Source organism: Tamandua tetradactyla, chromosome 3 (genome assembly GCF_023851605.1).
Source record: "Tamandua tetradactyla isolate mTamTet1 chromosome 3, mTamTet1.pri, whole genome shotgun sequence".
NCBI classification, from domain to species: domain Eukaryota; kingdom Metazoa; phylum Chordata; class Mammalia; order Pilosa; family Myrmecophagidae; genus Tamandua; species Tamandua tetradactyla.
This window is the reverse complement of record NC_135329.1, coordinates 14,069,902-14,086,613: the sequence shown is the minus strand read 5'-3', so window position 1 is coordinate 14,086,613 and position 16,712 is coordinate 14,069,902. Positions and strand designations below refer to the sequence as shown.

General features: G+C 41.0%; 1 long non-coding RNA gene across 2 annotated transcripts in view; it reads left to right on the top strand.

Moving 5' to 3' along the window:
* The first annotated feature begins 289 nt into the window (after positions 1–289).
* LOC143677037 (uncharacterized) overlaps positions 290–16,712 on the top strand; it is a 79,411-nt gene continuing 62,988 nt past the window's right edge. For both annotated transcript variants that reach the window (XR_013172355.1, XR_013172356.1), the window contains exon 1: positions 290–736. This is a non-coding gene — a long non-coding RNA (uncharacterized LOC143677037). The remainder of the gene's footprint in view (positions 737–16,712) is intronic.

Genomic DNA, 16,712 nt, shown 5'->3' with positions numbered 1-16,712 from the left:
AGTCCCCAAATACCCAACAAAAACATTTCTCTCTCTGGAACTTGCCTGGACCTCTCACTAGGCTGAGCTGAATGTCCCCCCTCTGGGCTTTCGTGATTTGCCCTGTATACCACATTGCTTTAAACTATGTTTGTGTGTTTTTCTGTCTGACCAGGTCACATACTTCAGGAAATCAAGGACTATATAATTTCTCTTTGTCTTCCTGACATCACTCAGAGTTCATGACACAGAAATGGCCATTATGAGCTGATCTGAACTCAGGGTCTGGGTTTGTCCCTTTCCTCAAAGGTCAGGGCAAGGTACCTGCTAAAGGAGGGAGGATTGATAGCATCATCTTTTACTTTTAGTAGAACAGAATCCCAAAGAGGAACAAAACTTTTAGTCCTGCCAGTTCCTATCTGAGCTAGCAATATTTGTGCTGGCCTCTGGCAGATCTAAGATATTAAAAGAAAGAGAAAAAAATGGAAGAAGAGGAGAAACAGAAAGAGGAGAAGTAGAATTGTAATGGGTCCATCACAGAACTTTAGTAGTTGCTGATTGAGCATGAAAGTAGAAGAAAAGTATTAGGGAGAGGACAACCAAGTAATGTTTTATAGATTCAACCGCCTCTGTGAAAAGACTTGACTCCATGCAATGCCATAGATAAGCCTCAGTGAAGTCTCAATAAGTGGAAGGCAGGAGGGTACGGGGTTGAGGTCTCTAACTCTGGAGTCAGATTCCACCAATCACCATTCAGGTAGCTCTTAAAAGCTTTATTTTCAGATTCATACAATGTGGATGATAATAATAATGTCTATTTCAAGGTTGTAGTAACCATTAAATGAGACGATCAAGGTAGAAGCAGTTGTCAGAATGCTTGGTATATCAATTATATAAGTGTTGACACATTTTTTTGAACTTCCTGAGCCTGACTCTGGAGCCTCAGAAAGTAGGGTAGGAAGGTGAGATGAAGGAGAATCCTTTGGATCTAGGACAATATAGTATAAGAAATCTCTAACCATCCTCTGCCCCCAGATTTTCACTAAGACACTCAAACATTTTCACTGTGACTCTAAGGAAATTAGCCAGATGGAAAGAAAGCCCAATGGAGAGAGGAATCCTGGAGTCAGGATTCCTGAGTTCTGGTCTAATTCCCACCACAGCTGTTTTGTGACCTCGGGCAAGTTCTGTAAGCTCTCTAGGTCTCTGCTCACTCATCTGTCAAATAAAGGAATTGGTCTGTAAGGTCTTTTTTGGCTACAGCAATCATTGATTCTAAAATTCAGCCAAACTGAGTTGAACATATTTTTTTCCTTCTTGTCTACATGTACTTGCTACCCTATCCAGTTGGCTGGAGGCTATGAATTGATTAATAGGCTATGCAAACCTCAACAGACAGGCTCTTTTGTAAAGGGAATTGATGGTGGAATAAATACAGGCTACATCTATATGTTTAAGTACTTAAGTTTAAGAACCCAAGATTAAAAAGAAAAGAACCCAAAGATTTCTGGGCCAGAGCTAGGGGAGGGGTGGGAGAGGGCATGAGAAATGCATGGCTTCCTCAGAATGCAGAGCAGGACCCAGCCTCTATGTGGATGGTAGAGAGTACAAATAGTGACTGAACAAGGAAGGGGTTCTCAGACTGGGGAAGGGAGAATCAAGAGCAAACCATAAGGGCTGACCATACATAGCCAAAGGGCTCCCTGATGGAGGAGGGTGTAGAGCTGTCTGATGGAGGAGGATATAGCCTCCCTTGGCACCCCAGGGAGAAAAAGGCTATGACCAAGAGGGCAGATTTCAGTGCAAAGTAAGAAAACCATCCTTTATCTCTTAGAGTGGAGTTTGGCAAACTTTTACCTCTAGAGGGTCAGATAGTAGATATTTTAGGCTCAGTGGGCTGTGCAATTTTTGTCAGTAATTCACCTTTGCTGCCATAGTATGAAAGCAGCAATAGACGATGTTCAATAGGCATGGCTACGTGTCAATAAAACATTATTTACAAAAGCAGGTGGCAGGCTGGATTTGACTCATGGCTATACTTTTCTGACCCCTGCCTTAAAGGAGCATGTGGGGGACAGGCAGCAGTTGGAAGAAAGTGGTAAAGTAAGCCCCCTCCCTGCTCTCAACTGGGAGCATAGTACTCTACTGGAAGCTGAAAGACTCTCTCTCTCAATAGGGTGTGGGTATATTCCTGTCTTGGGTGGAGGTTCTTATTAGATGCTCTGTGAGGGCCTTTGGAACACTAAATTGGAGGGTAGATTGAAGGAAAGGCCGTGGAGTCCCATAAGTGTCTGTGAGGGGGACCTTGCAAGAAGAAGGGGGGCTCATAAGACAAACTCCACAGTTTTCCTGAGGCTGCTGCAGTCTAATTTGATGTTTCTGGGTGTATTGATTCCTCTTTCTTTGAAGGACCATTGTCTGGTGTGCCAATTTGAAACTGATATGTATCACAGAAAAGCTATGTTCTTTATCCTAATCCAGTCTTATAGGGACAGACCTATTGTTGAGTGGAATCTTTTTGAATAAGTTGTTTCCATGGAGATGTGACCCACCCAAGTGTGGGTCTTAATCTACTCACTGGAGTCTTTTAAGAGGGAACCGTTTTGGAAAAAGCTCAGGGTCGACACAGACAGAGACATTTGGAGATGCAGAAAGAAAATGCCCCCAGGGAAGCTTTTGAAACCAAAAGCCAAAAGACCAGCACATGCCAGCTATGTGCCTTCTGAGCTGACAGGGGTGTTCTGGATGCCATAGGCCTTTCTTTTTTTTTCAACAATATTTTTATTGACAAATCTTCACACACATACATTCTGCACAAGGTGTACAATCTATGGCTCACAATTTCATCACATAGTTGTGTATTCATCACCATGATCATGTTTAGAACATTTGCATCACTCCAGAAAAAGAAATAAAAAGAAAAAACTCATATCTCACATACACCTTACCCCTCCCTCTCATTGACACTAGTATTTCATTCTACCCAAATTATTTTACCCTGTATCCCCCCCATTATTTATTTATTTATTTTATTCATCTGTCCATACCCCTGGGTAAAAGAAGCATCAGACACAAGGTTTCACAATCACACAGTCACATTATACACGCTATATTGTTACACAATCATCTTCGAGAGTCAAGGTTACTGGAACACAGCTCAAAACTGGGTACTTCTTTCCAGCTATTGCAATACACCATGAACTAAAAAGGGATATCTATATAACACATAAGAATAACCTCCAGGATAACCTCTTGACTCTGTTTGAAATCTCTCAGCCACTGAGACTTTATTTAGTCTCATTTCTCTCTTCCCCTTTTCGGTCAAGAAGGCTTTCTCAATCCCGTGATGCCAGGTCCCAGCTCATCCTGGGAGTCATGTCCCACATATCTAGGGAGATTTACACCCCTGGGAGTCATGTCCCATGTATGGGAGAGGGCAGTGAGTTTACCTGCCAAGTTGGCTTAGGGAGAGAGGTTGCATCAGCCTTTCTTGAGTCAAGGCATCTTTATCTGGATGCCTTAGTTTGGACATTTTTATGGCTTTAGAACTGTAAACTTGTAAATTAATAAATCTCCTTGTAAAAGCCAAACCGGTTCTGGTATATTGCGTTCTGGCAGCATTAGCACACTAACACACCTGGAAAGGATTGTTCTTATATTGACTGATGTGAAGAGGATCTCAGGGATATGGTCAATTAGTGATAGATCAGAAGGGAAAAGATTCCTCTCTTCTTTCTTCTAATACTTTGGTTTTCCCTTCATTTCATCTGCCTAACAGACACACATGCACACATACAGACTGAATCCCTTGCTAGTTGTGTTTACATCTTCATGTAGAACAACTGAATACAGAAAAGGTATCCAATAAACCAAAAAAGAGCACAGCTTAAGTAGAGCACTGTAGCTCTGTGACCCATCTCCCTAAGGCCTCTTCTTCATGATTTGGTTCCCCTGAACACCTTTTGGGGTTTCTTCATGTCTATTTAAAATTCTACAAAAATAGAGCAGGACCTCAGAAGAAATCTGGGGCTGCTGGGGGTAATATTGCGTGCACACTCCCCCAGCTGCTATCTGATGAGTCTGCCAGGCACCGCTACATCTGGAATGGGAAGGCAGTGGGCTCCTCCCAGGGCTATCAGCATCTCATTTTGCATCCCATAACACTAATAAATCAAGCCCTTGTAAAGCCCAACTCAAGTGGAGCCAGGCAAGATTTGAGGCCTTTATCTGGTCATTTTCTCCAGGAAGAGTCAGGGGAGGCATTTTAGTAGAACTGTGCTGAATTATCTTTCTGCCTCACAGTATGGCTGGCTACTGGTTTCTAAGATCTGACCTGTTGAACACTGAAATTTTAGCATCTGCTGCATTTCAGAATAAAAAAAAGTGGTGGGATTTGTGGTCAGACCATTTGGGTTCATATCCTGGCTCCGTCACTCAATAGATAGGGACTTTGGCATGTAGCCCGGGGAGAGGTAGGCTACCCATTTGTGAGATGGAAATTTAAAAGTGAAACAAAATAAAGCCAGTTTAAGTACTTCAGAGGGTCGTTGTGAGATCTGTTGTGACAGAATCCAACAACCCTGCCTACTTGCACAGCCATCTAGGAGCCTATGTCCAGCCTACTTTTCCAGTCCCTCTCACTACTGCTCCATGGCACCTATTCTGTGCTTCACCTGTTCTTGCTGCTCTCTGATCAGGTAATGGTGTTTCTGGCCTTAGTGCCATTGCACAACCTGCACTTATCCTCACAAGGGTGAGCTGTTATTATTCTCAGTGGATACCAGTGGGTAGGGAACCTGGTCTTCCACACAGTGGTGAACTGTCTTTATGTCTGGCTCAGGATAAAAGGGCTTGACTTTGAAGATTTCTTTTTAAAGGCACACTCGTTTGTCCCATGAGAAACAAAACCTGTTTTCATTAAGGACCTGTTTGTTCTGTACCCCGCAATCAGGGAGAAAAATCCTGCTCCATTTTTCTAGGCTTTTAAACTCATGATTTTGGGAATCTTCACCCCTGGCCTGTAGTTTCCTCCTTTAATATATGCTTCATCAGGCAAGACCCTATAGAAAGGTGAGGTTGGAACAATTATCATCAAAATAGCATTATCAATCAAGACAATCCTTTATATTTCAGAATGCAATGACTCCAGGTCAAGGCTGGATGTCCTGGGGATGGAAGAACCAGTGATACAGAAAGCTCTATGAGTCTGGCTCCCAAGTAATGGCCACTGAGCAGCTTGGCTAGATGTCACTGCCAGCTGGGTTTTGACTCCGTCTGTTGCCTACCCTTTGGACATGAACTCTCAGTTCCTGCCTTGTTTCATGCCTATCTCTATCTGGTTCTGGGGCTCATTTCCATGTTTGTTTCATCTTCACTCTGGCCAGCTAATTTCCATCTGCTCCTGGCTTCCTTCATCTCCATACTTCTTGCCAAGGCTTTGACAGTACCATCTAATACCAAGAAGAAGTGGCACCAGGTAGTGAAAAGGACACTGCTTTCGGGTTAAAGCATGCATGAGTTCTGATCCTGTTCCCTACCTCTAATTATCTGTGTATTCTTGTGCAAGTTATTTTAGTTTTCTGTGCCCCAGTTTCCCCATCCATAATAAGGAGGGTTTGACCAGACTACTAAGGCCTATACCAGCATCTACATTGGGAGGGAGAGATGGGGGTGTGCATAGGTGGATGAGCTACACTTGCTGGCTCCAGGTCTAATGACAAATTTTCTCCATGGTTGTTAGTTTGAACAAGTTTAGTGTACAGATCTCTGTCTCCCCAGGCTTGGTGGTGACAATACCAGTATAAATACTGACTGTCAACAAAACTGAAAATTAGGCAAAAGCAGTAACAATATGTAATTTGGTTTTCAAGGTAATCTCACATCCATTTGTTACTCACCTTTTGGAGGAAAAAACCTCACAGGGTATCAGAGAGAGGCTTACTATTCAATTTTCTATTAATGTTTGGTGGCTCAGAGATTGGATTGAAAAAAAAATACATGCAGCCATATACCCATGAATCAAGGAAAGGGAATCTTCACACTTTAGGACATTTATAGTTTAAAATAAACCATGCATGATGATATTGATGCTGCTGCTGCAGGTAGTGATGGTGATGGTACTGGTGGTGGTGATGGTGACAGTAGTGGTGGTGGTAATGGCGATGGTGGTGGTGGTGGTGATGGTTGTGGTGATGGCGATGGTAGTGGTGGTGGTTGCGATGATGGTGGTGATGGCAATGATGGTGGTGGTGGTGATGGTGGTGGTGGTGGCAATGATTATGTTAGTGGTGATGGTGATGACGATGGCGGTGTTGGTGGTGATGACAGTGGTGGTGGCGGTGGTAGTGATGGTGGTGGCGATGGTGATGATGGTATTGGTGGTGGCAATAGCGATGATTTGATAGTGGTGATGGCAATGGTGGTGGTGGTGGTGGTGGTGGTGATGGTGGTGGTGGTGATGATTGTGATGATGGTGATGGTGGTGGTGTTGATGGTGATGATGGTGGTGGTGTTATGGTGATGGTGGTGGCGGTGTTGGTGTTGGTGGTGGCGGCATTGACGGCAATGGTGATGGCGGTGGTTGTGATGGTGGTGGTGGTGGCGATGGTTGTGGTAGTAGTGATGGTGATGGCGGTGGTGGTGGTGATGGCGATGATGGTAGTGGTGGTGGATTGATGATTGTGATAGTGGTGATGGCAAAGATGGTGGTGGTGGCGATGGCGATGATGGTGGTGATGGTGATGACAATGATGGCCAGCATATATAGAATGTTTATTATGTGTCAGGAACTGTGCCAAATTTATTTTCATATTATGAACTTTAATCTAACTGCCACATTAGATTATCACAGGTCACATTTATCACAAACAACAATACTGTATAGAAAACAAACCCAGATATACTTAGGGTAGAATGGTATTCCTAGTGATAGTATTTTAAACTTATTTTCATTCTATAAATTATTGCTTATCTGTGATCATCCTTCTGTTTGGCTTTGACAACAACCCTGAGATACGGATGGGGTAGGTGTATGCCACTTTATAGATAAGGGAATTGGAACTAGAAGAGGTTAAGTGAGAGGCCAAAGACAAGCAGGAAAAAAGTGATGCTCACCCCAGGGGGACTGGGTTGGAGATTTGAGAGGGACAACCCCATCATTGTACAACACTAAGGAAACAAAATGTTTACTCTTCTTTTGCAAAAGGATTTGCTTAATTGCATGCCCTTCAGCTGTGTGGAAACCTGACTTGAAAATATTTAAGACTGAAAAGTTCCCAAAATTCTTTAAAGAGAAAGCCATCCACTTTTCTCTCCATGGCCCTGGGCTCATTGTTTTTCTGTTCTGGTAGGATGCTGGCTTGGCCTCCCTAAAGTGCCTTCCTTGGGTGAGCTGAGGCGAGGTGGCTCCATCATTCAGCTACTGCTGTCTCCTACCCCCAGTGATGCATACTTTTTCTGCTGAGGTTTTCTTCGAAGTCATTTGACCTTTGAAATTCTAGCCCTGCTACATCTCCAGCCTGTATTGCTTTGGCTGTGGCCAGCTCTTAGACATGTGCTGTGCAAAGGGCAGGGATGGGCAGTGGAGTGCAGCCCTGAAACTTGGGTCCTCCCCCTTTCCACGCTGATTTCACTTCTCCCAAGTCAGGCAAAGGGCTATGAAAGACTAGAAGACGATCTCTCTGCAGTCTCTTCCAGTTTCCACATTCAAGAACTTAATGGACATGACCTTTTAATCTTTCCTAGCATTTCTACCTTTGTCTCAGCTTAGTACCATGTGCCTTTCTGAATAACTTTCTTCTTATTTTATCTTTTAGGTCATTCATAAGGATGTTAATTATTTAGAAAGATAGGAGTTTTCCCTACCTGGAGAATGCTTTTTCTTGAACTCATTGAAAATCTCTTTGATTTGCCCAGCAACTAAGAAAATAAAACCCAGACTATGTGGGAAAATATTCTGTGTGAATAACATATTTATAAGCTCTGGGTGTTGTATCAGATTCCCTGTAGAGGCCTGCTGGCTGCTCCCATTGGCAGAGGAGGTGGATGCCTGGAGTGTGTTTTCAAGTTTGCTGGGAAAAGCTTCCTGCCTCTAAGCATATTGCCTTGGAGCCTGCCATTACAGATATATAGTTCAGTGTGAAGTCTGTTTGTATGTTGGGGATGAGGACCTCTTTTAAAATCAGAATACTCTTAAGGAAGTTATCAGTCAGAATTGTGTTTGGGGTAAGAGTATGGATTTTGTTTTCGCAGGTATGGCAGGTGCTGCTAGTGCCCGGCTCCTCCATATCTGTCTTTAAGTTTCATACCACTTCCTGCAGGCACCCCTGACTCTCAGTCCTTGGGCATTTTCTGGCCTATGTGCTGAGCAGGCTGGAATGCTGGAGAACTACTGTCCCACAGAAACAGGCATCCCACAAGGACAGAGGGGATTTAGTGGGTTCATACCCCAGGTTCATCACCCCTTGGTGGGATAATTCTAACATATGTTCTAGACTGTCTCCCAGATGCATAGGTGGGATGAAATTCCAGTTTTCCACTGTATAATTGATTTGATGATACACCATTATAGGCCTCCTTCCCTTCCCTGTCACTTGCCACTCTATGATGGTATCTCATGGGATCAACTCCCAAACCAAAACCCAAACTCTTATCTCTGGGCTACTTCTAGGGAAGCCTAAATGAAACAGCAGGTAATGATAAAACTGAAGGGAGGCACTTGAGGCATTGGAAGGCCAGCTGCACGTGGCATGCAGGACCTTGCGGGCTGCTTCCTCCAGTTCTTCTGTCTTGCATCTGTGGTTTTCAACATCATGGTAGTAAGATAGTTGCTATACCTCCATGTGTCTGTCCTACTTTTCAGATGCCAGGAAAAAGAGAAAATACCAAAACTAAGACAGAGTCTAAATCTTCTCCTCCAGAGGTTTTGCCATTTAAAACAAGAAAGGATGCCTTCTCCAGAGAGTTCTACTTATGCTTCTGTGTTGGTTTGAAAGGAAGTATGCCCCCTAAGAAAAGCCATGTTTTAATATGGATCCCATTTCTTAAAGGTAGAATAGTCTCTATTCAATGCTGTGTATTTGGGACTGTGATGGGATCATCTCCCTGGTTGATGAGATTTAGTTAAGAACGATTGTTAAACTGGATTAGGGGATGACATGTCTCCACCCATCTGAGTGGGTCTTGATTAGTTCTGAAGTCCTATAAAAGAGGAAACATTTTGGAGAATGAGAGACTCAGAGAGAGCAGAGAATGCTGCAGCACCATGAAGCAGAGAGTCCACCAGCCAGCGACCTTTGGAGATGAAGAAGGAAAACGCCTCCCGGGGAGCTTCACGAAATAGGAAGCCAGGAGAGAAAGCTAGCAGATGACGCTGTGTCTGCCATGTGCCCTTCCAGCTGAGAGAGAAGCCCTGACTGCGTTCGCCATGTGCCTTTCCAGATGAGAGAGAAACCCTGAACTTCATCGGCCTTCTTGAACCAAGGTATCTTTCCCCAGATGCCTTTGATTGGACATTTCTATAGACTTGTTTTAATTGGGACATTTTCTCGGCCTTAGATCTTTAAACTAGCAACTCATTAAATTTCCCTTTTTAAAAGCCATTCCATTTCTGGTATATTGCATTCTGGCAGCTAGCAAACTAGAACAGCTTCTTTTGCCAAAATTGTGTCACTCCTGTCCGCAAAGGACACTAGGGAATTGAACAATTTTAGTTTGGCATTTTGCCCTGCCGAACAAAATCAGGGCTCTATAAAATAGGAAGAGAATGGATACTGGGTATGCAGGTAGCAGTGTTTGTCACAGAAGTTAATGCCGTATAATGAGTTACTAACACCTGCGTGTGACATCTGTTATCAGAGCCGTGGTACTGATCAGTAGCATTGGCATCACCTGAGAGCATGTCAGAACTGCAGGATCTCAGGCCCATCCCAGACCTGCTGAATCAGAACCTGTGTTTAACAAGACCCCCACGTGATTTGTATGGACAATCAAATTTGGGAATCACCATCTTAGGTTACATTCTTTGGAGTCAAGATGAACGAAAGTTTCCCTGGCTCCTGGTCTCCTTTCCCTGCTCTTGCCCAGTGCTTTGCCAATGGCAGATTTCTGCTGAATGACTGCATGAGCCATGTCACCCCAGAAGACCAGAGCTAGGGGAGAAGCTCTCTCTCTCGTCCTTCATAATCACAGTGTCCCCTCTCCTTCACACTCTGCCTCCAGTGCCCTTTGCGTCTCTCTTTTCTGGATCATGGGCAGTTTTGAACTGCTCTCATTGTTCTCTTGGACCAAAAGGCATAGGATCTTATCTTGTTCATCTCAGAATTACCCCACCCTGTTGCTTCCCAGGATCCAGTAAACCTTACTGTCTTTGTGCCCAGTTCCACCTTTGTTTTTTTATGTTTGTTTGCTTTTGGTTTTGGCTATTCATATCCTTGTTTCTTTTCTTAAAATAGAGCAACAATTACTACTAACAAGATAGTGTCTTCTTTCTGGATTTGTCTAGCATTGTTTTAAATAATTCTTGTATTTGATAAATAGGAAAGTGTATTGCAAATTAGAGATTTCAGACAATATTTGGAAGCAGTGTTCTTTCTGCAAATATGGAAATTCAGTGTGCACCCAGATTGGAGACAAACTTCTGTATTTGGATGAAGGGGTGGGGGTCCTGGACCCCCAGCATTGGCTTCCCATCAGTGTCTCACTCAACCCCTCTAGTCCAAATGTTTTGACCATTGTCTCCTTGCGTGGAGCAGAAGACTTCATGGTCCACCTTGTTTCCCTTTTTAGTTATCAAGAAGAGTTGGTGGGAAGAAAAAAGAAGTGAAGAAGAATTTAACTCAATAAATTATGGCAAACTTGTTGCCAGCAAGAAATATTTATCATTTATTATTTGTATTGTAAAAGAAGAAAATGAGCATATATAGGAGTCAATATATGCTAAAATAATGTCCTAGTGATTTTTATTATATTTTCTTTGATAGATGGTTCAAATTTTTCAAATGGCATGATTTCAGAGCAGCACATTACAAATTAAGAGCCCTTATTAAAGCAAGTCAGCACAGAGATATGGATAATTAACATTAAACTTTAATTATCAGAAAAATTATAGGCCCAAAATACTGTTAATGTAACTGCATTACACTATAGAGTTAACCAATAATTGATATCTTTAATTGATGATAATAAAAGTAAATGGGCAGCAATTTATATTTTAAAAAAGCGAAAGTAGCAGCTCTTGAAAACCTCACCAACTCACAGTAGCACTGAAAATCCAGTGATAAGCAGGCAGACTTTCTCAAAATTGTTCGGCTGCAACAACCCATAAGGCATTATACACGCAGTGGGAGCTGGTAACATGGCCAGGCTTTGCAAGACGTCCTCACTTTTTAGTGGGTACTGATTTGGACTCTTCAGCTAACTCTGAAAGTGAACTGATTTCTGTTTATGAATGCCAAAATTGGATCACCTCAATAACTCAACTTAAGTTGTAACTAAGAAGCACAGAGTCCCATGTCAAGAGGAAAATCTATAGAATTGTTCGTTGTTCTCTGCAAGAAGGGAGAGAGATTTGCATTGGCCAGGTTTTGAAAGTCACTGCTGCAAAGAAGGCAGAGAACGAGTGGAAAAATGATTCACTTTTCTCAAAGGAGGCGCCTTCATTATGTTGTGCTGCTGGAGATAGAGGCTCAGCTCACCAGATGGGCTCTCGGCAACCTCCACGGGCCAGGTGCGCATTCGTTTCTCTGTGAACTTGCCTTGATGTGGTGTGACTCACAGAGAAGTGACTGCTGTCAGTGCTGAAGGTTCATTAGCAGAGTCCCCTAAGGCCCTGGGAGGCATGTCGGTGGGACAGCTTCTGAATGCAGGTACTTTAATAGGCTGTTTTTTTGGAAAGCCATTTTACTCTTTTGCTTAAAGATCAACTTAAAAGCAGTTCAACAGTTTGCCACTCTCACATCACCCCCGACTCCGGCCACAGGGAGGCCGCCCGTGGGTCTCCTCAGTGCTCTCAGCCTCTACCAGAGCAGCCTCTGACTGCATGTGAGCTACCAAACATTTTGTAAATATGATTGTTGTTCATTTCAAAGGGTGCACTTCCTTACCTGAAGCCATAACTCTAGGCGGGCTTGCAGGTGAGGTCTGTTCAGCGTCATCAGGCTGTGGGGAAATGGAGGAAATAGAGGCTGGGCAGAGATGGGAACAGGGCAACCAACCCTTTTCCCCAAAAGTTACCAGAGTAACTAGGGGATGTAGAAGACACTCTCTTGGCTTCTTTTAACTTTAATATCTGGGGCAGTTCAGGAGCAGGCATGGGCTTCTGACACGCCAGGGAACTAGAGGCAGACTCATTCCATGTATATAAAGGTGCAGACCTAGCCTTGGGCACATGGTCTTTATGGCTAATCCCAGGAAAGTCTGATTACTCGAAAAAATGTATCAAGGGTACCTTATCTCCTTCTGGGTTTAGTGGACATGTCTTAGCCACTGTGTTAGATTCCATTAGAATCTATGTGCTGGGCATCCTTGGAGATGCCAGGTCAAGATAATTTTAAAATAGTGTTTACTCTTCCTAGGGTGGCCAGAGCACTTGACTAATTCTAGAGACAGCCTGTTGACTTAATCTGGACCTGAGAGAGTTCAAGAGCAAGGGTTAGATCTTCTAGGTCCTTGGGGGAAATTTTAGCAGTTCCTGTAGTACTGATAGAGCTATAAGGCTGTTTCACAAATGTTGGTGTGCATAAGATTCAGCAAGTCTTGGGTGGAGCCCAGGATTGTAAAGTTTTAAGCAAGCATTCCAGGCTGTTCCTATGTCTGTTGAGAAACACTGCTGTGAAGTGTAGTTTTATAGCCTGCACAGGGACAGCATTAGCTGGTTTGGGGGTCAGGATACAGAGTGTTTGAAATGATCATAAGGCCCGACTCAGCTATACACTGAGTCAGAGATAGGCAAGGGGTTATGGGGCTCAGTGGGGAGAGAGGCCTCTGATACAGCAATAGTGTATGGCTGTGGTTGGGTTTGCAGATTTTACAGGTGCTGTTTCCCTTCCTAAATTGCTCCTTGAAAACCAGTCATGCCCCCACAGTAACTTCTTACTCAGCAGCCCTAACCTGAAAGACATATAGTACTGATTTTTTGGCAATCCCCTTTAGAGGGAAATGTTTATGTATATATATCTTATCTTGGTCATCAGGCTGGAGTTTGCCACTTGAATCAAACTGGCAACCCTGGATGATGGACACATTCATTCCTCCAGTGTCAGATGTGTACACTTATTATCTGGCAGGTATAGGACAGAACCACAGGGATTAAATTGACTTGGAGTTTGAATTTTGCATGGGAACATTGAGGTGGGGAAAATAAGGGTTGTAATTCAATAAAAAGAGATTTCTCAAGGCAAATTCTAGCATCAGGCTTAATATTGAGATAGTAAAATCATTTCCATAAAGTTGGGAACAATAGAAGGCTCTACACTACCAGCACTATTACTTAACATTATTTTGGAGGAGCTAGCCAGTGAAATTTAATGAGAGAAAGAAAGGTGATAAAAAATTTGAAAAGAATAAGGTTCGTAGGTGATGGAATTATATATCTGGAAAATCTAAAAGGATCAACTGAAAAACTATTACAAGCAATGTTTATATTCAGTAGGAAAGCTGTATACAAAATGAATATAGAAAATCAATAGTATACCAATATATAAGCAATACCCAGTTAGAAATTATATGTGAAAATTCCCATTTACTAGTGCAAAAGAAACAATAAGAATAAACTTTATAAGCAATATGCAAAAATTACACGAAGAAGTCATTCAATGCTACTTAAGAACATTTAAAAAGACATTAAATTCTTGGGTAGAAAGACTCAGCATTATATACATGTCATATCTTCCTATGTTAATCTATAAATGTTAAATGATTTCAGTAAAGAGACAGGATTTGTCTTTTGTTTTTTTTTTTTTTTTGACAAGATGTGTCAGTTCTAAAATTCAAACGGCAAAATAAAGGAGAAAGAATAGCTAGGAATTTTCTGAAAACAAAGAGTAATTGGTAGGAAGTGATATCTTTTTACCCATTATAAAGCTAAGTATTGTAAACAGTGTGAACTGAGCAGAAGTAGACAGTTGATTCATGTAACAGAATAAAGGAAGCAGAAAGAGATTAAAATATGGGCAAAATTTATTTATTGATAAAGGTGGCATTTTTTATCAGTGGGAAAAGATGTTTTATGAAATAAACAATATTGGGGCCATGTAGGAAGAGATACAAAAGAATTTTCAAAATAGGAAAATATGCTTGACCTACTTATAATAGAAGAAATGGAATTTGAAAGCAAAGTGGGATAAGATTTTTTAACTTTTGATGATCGAAAGTTTGACAACACACTGGTATGGTGAAAATGTGAGGGAACAATCACTCTCAACTATCGTTGGTACAGAAATTGATAGACTTTATCGAAGGGAATTTGCCAGTGCTTCCTTTAAATGTACATGTAGTTTGAGCCAGCAATTCTGCCACTTAGGAATTTACCCTAGAGATATACTTGCATTTGTGCACAATGAAGAGCATAAAGGGTTTTTCTGTGCCACATTTTATTGTTATATAATGGTAATAACGCAAGAAAAAAGCCATAAATTCCATCAATAGGGGCTAGCTGAAGACATGTCGAACAACCATAATATAGAACGATATTCAAACCCTTAAAACCACCAAGGGGTTTTTATTGTTACCAATATAAAATGATATCAAAGATATATTGCCATATTAAAAAAAAGCTACAGTTAGTACATATAACATGTTACCAATTGTGTGTGCATACATATGTGCGTGTGTGTTTTTTTGAATTTTATTATTAATTAAAAAAAAATTAACACAACATTTAGAAATCATTCCATTCTACATATGCAATCAGTAATTCTTAATATCATCACATAGATGTATGATCATCATTTCTTAGTACATTTGCATCGATTTAGGAAAAGAACTAGCAAAACAATAGAAAAAGATATAGAATGATAATATAGAGAAAAAAATAAAAATAATAATAATAATAAAAGATAAAAAATATATATATAAAAAAAGGAAAAAGAAAAAAACAAAAAACACAAACAAACAAACAAACAAAAAACTATAGCTCAGATGCAGCTTCATTCAGTGTTTTAACATAATTACATTATAATTAGGTAGTATTGTGCTGTCCATTTTTGAGTTTTTGTATCTAGTCCTGTTGCACAGTCTGTATCCCTTCAGCTCCAATTACCCATTATCTTACCCTGTTTCTAACTCCTGCTGGTCTCTGTTACCAATGACATAATCCAAGTTTATTCTCGAATGTCGGTTCACATCAGTGGGACCATACAGTATTTGTCCTTTAGTTTTTGGCTAGACTCACTCAGCATAATGTTCTCTAGGTCCATCCATGTTATTACATGCTTCATAAGTTTATTCTGTCTTAAAGCTGCATAATATTCCATCGTATGTATATACCACAGTTTGTTTAGCCACTCGTCTGTTGATGGACATTTTGGCTGTTTCCATCTCTTTGCAATTGTAAATAATGCTGCTATAAACATTGGTGTGCAAATGTCCATTTGTGTCTTTGCTCTTAAGTCGTGTGTGTGTGTTTTAAGATCTATGCCAGAGGCTCTCAAAAGTTTTGATCTCAGGCAGCCTTTACTCTCTTAAAAATTACAAAGGGCCCCCAAGCATTCTTGATATTCTAATTCAATAATTATTAGAATATTGAATATTCTCATTAATAGAATATTCTAGAACCCCCCCCAATACATAAACACACATTCCATTAGCCATCAAAGTGATAACATCTTTACAGGTCATAAACCCTCTGGAATATTCCACTGTACACTTGTGAGAGGTAAAATGGAGCAAATGATGCTTTGATATTATTATGAAAGCTTTGATCTTGCAGATACCCTGAAAGGACCTTGGGGATTCTCAGGGTTCCCTGAGTCACATAATGGGATCTGCTGATCTACATATATATGCTTGTATGTGCAATGAAGAGTTATGCATAAATTTCCCAGAATGGCTAACAGTGGTTGCCTCTGGAGAAAAGAACTGGGGGGACCAGAGAATTCTAGTGGGAAAAAGATGTACTTTTCACTGCATGTCCTTTTATAATGTTTCAATTCTAGTCGTGTGTTAGCAATTACATTTTTTAAAAAATGAAACTTAAGGATCTAAAGAAATAAACTGAGATGCAAACAGATTTATGAGCTATAGAATTAATCAGAGTTGTGGACAAAGATTGATGTACATGAATATTTGTTGCAGCATTATTTATAACAGCAAAGACTTGGAAACAACCCACATGTCTAAAAATAGAGATTGGGTGAACAAATCATAGTCCATCTATACCTTGTAATTCTATGTAGCTGTTAAAAATCATAAATTCCTAGAATGTTCTGTGATATGGGAAAATGCTCACAATATAATATAAAGTAAAAAATAGCACAGGGTATAAATTTGCATGGACCAAATTGTATTAATTTAAAACAATACTGGAAGGAAATACACCACAATTTGAGTCATTATTCTTGGGTGGTAGGAATATTAGTTATTTAAACTACCTTTTTAAAAAAAACTTTTTTATTGTATACTGCAACATATATGCAAAGCAAAGAAAGAAAATAATAATTTTCAAAGCACTCTTCAACAGGTAGTTACAGGACAGATCTCTGAGTTTGTCATGGGCTGCCATTCCATTAGCTCAGATT